The sequence below is a fragment of the Macrobrachium nipponense genome, chromosome 32 (assembly GCF_015104395.2).
Source record: "Macrobrachium nipponense isolate FS-2020 chromosome 32, ASM1510439v2, whole genome shotgun sequence".
NCBI lineage: Eukaryota > Metazoa > Arthropoda > Malacostraca > Decapoda > Palaemonidae > Macrobrachium > Macrobrachium nipponense.
The window spans coordinates 25,995,126-26,002,600 of NC_061094.1; positions in this window are offsets into that span (position 1 = coordinate 25,995,126).

Sequence of the window (7,475 nt, forward strand, 5' to 3'; positions counted from 1 at the left end):
TACGGCGTTTAATTATTCCAATGGATCTAATTCGTAGCTTCACTGCAGAATGCAGTTGGTTTAGAGTAAGCTGGTCTTGTACCGGAATTGGCCCTTTGCTCCTAGGCATCTTGTGAGAAGAATGCAGCAGCTATTGTTTCTTTATGCATGTCTGAAATGGGAAGCCCTTAGATAAATAGTTCTTTTGATAGTCTTTGTACAAAGTCATGAATTCTGAGCTCCAGTGAGGGCTGGGCTTCCAGTGCGACAGGATGGCCAAAACCTGCCCTTGGACCATCTTCGACTGTAAGGTTGGTCCTACATAGACCGTACCCCTACGTGTCCCATTGCTACTATAGTAGATTCACATCAACCGTGCATTTGATGTCTAGGCCAATCCCTTAGGATGCTCCTGATTGGCTGTTGATAAGCCAATCACAGGGCTGGAAACTCTGTCTCTCTGGGAGTTCACATAGGCAGGAAGTATGTTCCACCTCCCCTCAGGGATACTTTTGAAAGCCTTATCTCGAAAGTTAAGTGAACTCTCTCGAGAGAGACAGAGAGTTTCCAGCGTCGTAAGGGACTGGCCTAAACATCGGATGCACGGTTGATTCAGCGTATACAAAAGGATAGCTAGAGGTTGATTATCCTTAGAGGAGACCTCGGGAAAACGCCAGAGTTGGTCGGTCTCTCAATAGGAGAGAGAGAGAGAGAGAGAGAGAGAGAGAGAGAGAGAGAGAGAGAGAGAGAAAGCACAGGTCACAAATTTTATTCTTGGTAGAAGTGTTTATTTCTTGATACCATCTGCAGATAAGAAAACAATGCTGCTTCTAATCAGCGATTTTTTAAAAATGAATGATATAGTAGATATAAATCCCCACCAGTGGCCCGGCACCTTGATGTGGTGGTGGGGCTTGTGTGGTGCAAGGATGAACTGGGCTACAGTAAGCGGAGTTCGTGCTCTACCCTGGCATGGTCTAACCATGCTACACAGGCCAGTTCTGAGCATCCAGACTAAGCTCGGTCCACTTTCGAGCCTTATCCTATTTTCAATCCTTATATTCTTCCCCTATCACGAGTGACCATTAGTTGACAACCTTGGACCTACATTGGATTACGGCTCTGACTGCTCCTCTGATTTGATGGAGGGTGAAGAGGACTGACATGTCTCTCCACCCGTAGAATTCGAGTACCTGACGTGCCCGAGCGAGGGGAAAGTCTTATGTCAAACATGGCCCCCAGAGCTGGGTCTGATCTCGACGGACTGATGACGCCTCAAGTTCTGGGAGCCATGTGTAATAACCAGGTTGTAGCCTCTAGGGGTGGCCACTTAAAGTTGCATAACACATCCCTCCCTTGTTGGGCTCCGTTTTACTGAGGAATATGGTGGGCGGAGGACTACCTGGCTGAAAAATTACAGTACTCGATCTATGGATGATACATTGGCCCCCATTGTTGACCACCCTGGAATGGACTTGGAACTGGCTCAGGAAAGTGTAAACAAAGAAGTAAACGATGATTCTAGATCCGTACCCAAATCAAATATAATAACTATGGAACCATACTTAATGCCACAAAAGGAAATTCCTCCAGTAATAAATGAAAAAAAGGAAAATATTAATAGTTTTCGAAACAGACGACCTAAATACAGAGCAGATCCTACATTAGTACACTTTGACTCATTATTTGGATATGGCACTTGGCCAAGATACTTAGTTTTTAAAACAGAAACCGAGCTGACAGCTGCTAAATTTGAAAATATTTTATTAGCTCAGTACCCAACCAAAGAAATGACATTTAGATCTATAACAAGAAAAGAATGGATAGTGGAAGCTACCACAAAACTTCAATCAGAAAATTATCAAATGCTTAATAATATGAATGGGATAAATGTCACAGTCGAAAGACATGACAAGTTGAACAGCATTGAGGGAACAGTAATGTTACCACCCAATAATGATTGTGATGGCCTACCAGATGAGACATTGTTATTGAACTCATTAAAAATTAGATATCCTAATATTGAAAACGTAAAAGTATATGAAATCCCAATAAAAGACAGCAGGGAAAAAAATTGAGAATAGCTAAAATTAAATTTGAAGGCAGAACACGTTCCACTCCTAAATTAAAATAGAAGGCCAGAGAAGAGAGGTATTACCCCATGTGCCAAAGCCTCTTCAATGCACAAATTGCTCTAAGTATGGACATACAAAAAACAAATGTAGAAATGAACCAATTTGTGCATTCTGTGGTTCAGAAGATCATGAAACCACCTGGAACTGTGGCGTTCCCAAATGTTGTAATTGTGGACAAGACCATCATGCGAGATCAAAGATATGCCCATTCTACATATATAACACTGAATTAAAACTACTAATAAGCAGGTCTGGCATGTCAATTCCAGAAGGAAAGCAAGAATTAAAATCAAGAGGTTTAATGGACCCTGCTAGAAATAAATCATATCGAGACGCTGTAGAAAAAGTAAATGTCCAAGAAACATTTTACAATACCTGGAAAAACTAATGAAAAACAAATAACGAGGTCATCAAAAACTTAGAAATTAACAAAAAATCTCTTGGAGAATCTAGCAATACAGTATCAATAAGCAACCCTTATGACGTACTAATGAAAGATGAATAATTGCCATATCTAGACACTGGAAATGAAGATCATGCTGAACAAACAAGAAGAAAACGAGAAAGAGAAATAATTTCCCCCCAAAAAACTCTAATTAATACTAATGACGTCAAGAAGAAGAAAATGCCTAAAATCAACAGGAAAACATCCCCTAATTTAGATAATAATGATGAAATAAGTCCTTCACCAGTCTTTCCAAGTAAATTTCAAGCAATGAATTCCTTTCTATAGTTTTTCTTCAAAGTAAATCTGAAGAACTAAACCCTTCGCCAGTCTTTCCAAGATAATTTAAAGACAAATTTCAATCTGTCCAAGGAAGAACAAAACGATAATTGTGATGTCAGCAGTGTATCCAAGAAGGCGTAACACCTCCAACTGAATCTCACCATGAACGGTGTGGATGCCATACATGTTTTTTGCAAGATTGCAAAGAAACGAAACCTTTAAATAAAGAAAAATTGATAAACGTGATAAGGAATTTCTTAGCTAGAAAAGATAACATCTCAAGCCAGCTAGAATTACATACCAAAGATTGTATGTGTATTAGACACTTACAGTACTATCGTGAGAGTAAAATAGCAGTGTTAGACAATTTCTTAGCCAAACAAGAAGAAATTAAATTCACCACTGAATCAGAAGATAACACAGAAATGTCAAAAACCCAAAAAGAAAAATTAAAGCTAATTTAAGCGATTAATTACCCATAGTTTAAAAAAAAATATATAATTTATATATATATAAAACCAAATATACAAAATAATCTTTTAACTTTCGTTCCATTCAATTATACTATTATCCAATGGAACATAAACGGTCTGAAAACACGAATGCACTTGGGTGAAATACAAAGACTCCTAAAGCAACATGAACCAATGTGCATATGTTTACAACACGTTAATAATCCAGTCCCCATCAATATGTAATTACTTTTCTGGCATCCTCCGTTTCAGGAGAAGGCAAGTTAGGACAGCAATATATGTTCATAAATCGTGTAACCTATGATAAAGTTACAGTTAACAATAATTCATTTCAAATATCTTCAATTCGCCTGCATATGAAAAACAAAACTAGCATTTTAGTCTGCAGTCTATATAATCAACCTAATGAAAATTATGATATGGCTCAATTATCAAATATTTTATCACAATTCAATGAGCCAATTCTAGTTTTAGGTGATTTTAATGCTCACCACCCTTTATGGGATGCCAGTACCATCGACTCAGATAGAGCAGGTAAAGACATAGAAAATCTAATACTTAACTACAACTACTGTTTGTGAATGAAAATGAAATCCCAACATACTTTTCAAAAATAAACTCATGGGACCCTATCAATCTGTAGACCTGTCTATTTGTTCCACTTCGTTAGTAGACAGATTAGAATGGAATACTCTGGATGACCTTTATACTAGTGATCACTACCCAATCGTAATCACATGTCTTGAAGATAATCATCAACAATTTGTACCAAAATTTAATTTAAAAAAGCTGATTGGGAAAAGTATGATTTAATTACTAAAAATGTTTCCCCTTTCCAAAGTAACAATGATCACATGAAATTAATGAATATTTTACAGATTCGTAATTAGTTCTGGAAATAAATCAATACCAATGACAACTTGTAAGCCAAAAATAAATCCTGTTCCATGGTGGTCTAGAGAACTTTCAGATATTATCATACTGAAGCACAAGATGAGTAGACGATTAGACAGACTAAACCAAAGATATAACAAATTATATAAATAATAGATATACATTGAAAGGGTTAGTATTAATAGCTATGGAAATTGATTATATCAAACCTTTATTGAATAAAATATCTGCTCAATTCAGGAAAAAAGTTATTAGCAATAGGAAATCATCTTGGCATAATTACGTCGCAGACTTCTCCGGTGACACTGTTAAACAAATGTGGGATAGATTTAGAAAAATTAATGGCAAATATCGTCGATCACCTAGATCCCTAATATTACATAATGGGAAACAAGTTCATGATTTAAAAGATATATCAAATATAATAGGTCGCCACCTAGAATCAGTAGGCAATAGCCTGAATTTAGATGAACATTTTCGCATTAGGAAAAAGAATGAAGAGAAACATATAATTAATTTTGAAAACAAGTCAACAATTATACTACAATGTCCCATTTACATTAGAAGAATTTGATGCTGCGCTAAAAACTTGTAGTAACTCTGCCCCAGGAAAGGATAATATCTCTTTTGAACTCCTTATACATCTAAACATTAAAGCCAAGCATACTTATTAAAATTTTATAATCACTTATGGAAAAAGAAACTACTTCCCAAAGCATGGGAAACATGCTATTGTAATTCCTATACCCAAACCTCGGCAAAGATCCAACATCAGCAAATAATTATAGACCTATATCACTAACTAGTTGTCTTTGTAAAACTCATGGAAAAAGATGGTAAATAAGAGACTCATATGGTATTTAGAGAAAAATAAAGTTCTAGCAGCAACTCAATCTGGAAGTAGGAAAATCATCAACATTAAACTCATTAACATCACTAGAAGATCAAATCAAAAGAGGATTTGTACAAAAGAAAATTACTGTCGCAGTGTTATTCGACATTCAAAAGGCTTATGATACAACATGGAGACATTCAATCTTAAAATCTCTATATGACATAAATCTAAGGGGTGAACTCCCAATTTTTATACGAAATTTCCTAACAGAAAGAACATTCCAGACTAAAATTGAAACGGTATTATCAGAAACATTTGAAATAAAAGAAGGTATCCCACAAGGCAGCGTACTAAGCAGCACATTATTTGCATTAGCAATCAATAATATTGTTAAAATGCTTCCAAAAGATGTAAACAACAGCTTATATGTTGATGATTTTGCCATTTTTTACACTTCAAACAACCTACGCCACATCCAAAGAATTTTAAATATCTCCATAGCTAAAATTGAACAATGGGCATTATCTGTTGGATTTAAATTTTCTGTTGAAAAAACACAAGCAATAACATTTTATAAGGATCAGCGCTGGCTCAAAAATCAAGTTATATCTCTTACCATGAATAACACTCCCATCCATTTTATCCAGAAGTTAAATTCTTGGGCTTATATTTTGACAATCATTTGAACTGGAAGGCCCATGTGAAACATACCAAAGCAAAGGCCTTGAAAGCTTTAAATATATTAAAAAAATTAGCCCACACTTCATGGGGTGCTGATAGAGAAACATTATTGAAACTTTATAAGGCTACAGTTCTACCAATATTAGAATATGGCAGTCCAATTTATAGTTCTGCTAGTGAGACAACTCTCAAAATGCTAGACCCAGTGCATCATCTTGGCTTCGTTTAGCCACTGAAGCATTCAAATCATCACCAGTCCAATCGTTGATTTTAGAAAGTGGAGAAATGCCACTATCTTATAGATTCAAAATAACAACGATGTGCAGAGCTTTAAAAATTGTAAATAGTCCAGCTAAAACCAAAGATTTATTTAAAGATCCCGATTGTTTCTGGAATACAAAAATTATCCCATCCTTTCCCCGTTAGAGCTAATAGATTATTTAATGACAATGACCTTTATAATATTAAATTTTACAATTTTAGCAAAATAATGCCCCATGGTTGATAAGTTTGCTCCCCAGATATGTAGGAAATTGTGTACAATACCCAGTAATAAATTGAATAATCCCCTTGCTATGAAACAATATGCTCTAGAACATATCAAGATACACAATAATAATCACATATATACTGATGGTTCCAAAGATGATATGGGAGTTGGATTCGCTGTTTACGGAAACAATATAAAGATCCAAGTCTCCTTACAAAGCAAAGCATCAGTATTCACTGCTGATTACTAGCAATAAAAACAGCTTAACAACTATATCTGAAAACCAGTTTAGTGAAGTAACCATCTTTTAGCGATTCACTAAGTTCAATAACTGCAATAAGCTCTTATACTCCAAAAAACAAAATTGTAAAAGAAATTAGACATACATTACATGAAATGAAAAGACAAAAAATATCTGTTACTCTATGTTGGATACCATCTCATATAGGATTAGAAGGCAATGAAAAAGCAGATACTTATGCAAAAGAGGCTAGAACACTCCCAATATCAGCAGAATTATTGCCACTAGAAGATTATATTAGGCACAGCAAGTCGGTTATTAAGAAAAAATGGCAAAATAACTGGGGGGAAAACCATCCTACCAATAAATTAAGAGAAATAAAAGAAACTGTAGACCCGTGGCCATCATCCTATCAGAAATGCCGCAAGAATTCAGTAATATTGACACGGCTAAGAATTGGTCACACCAAACTGACACATGGTTACCTAATGAGTAACCCCCATGCCCCTATACCTATGTGCGAAATATGTAATGTACAAATAACAGTAAAACATATTTTTAAAATCTGTCCAAAATATAAAAACCCAAAGAGACATATTATTCAGAAGATATTCTTTTAAAGAAATATTATCAGAAAGTGACAAATTTTCTCTATTTAATATTTTGAAAATTCCTTAAATTAATAATTTAATAACGATAAAATATAATATATAAGTAATTTATAATAATATTATTTCCAGATAGTAAATATTTATTTATTTATTTATTTATTTTATTTTATTTATTTTATTTATTTATTTATTTTTTTTTTTAATTTTTTTTTTTAGATAATATATTCCATTCCGATAATAAATATTTATTTATTTATTTTTAATAATTTAATTATACTGATTTTAAATAACATGTCTAATCCTTCGGGCCAGCCCTAGGAGAGTTAATATTAACTCAGTGGTCTGGTTAAACTAAAGTAAAAAAAAAAAAAAAAAAAAAAAAGTAGTAGTATAAATGAGGAATAGCCGA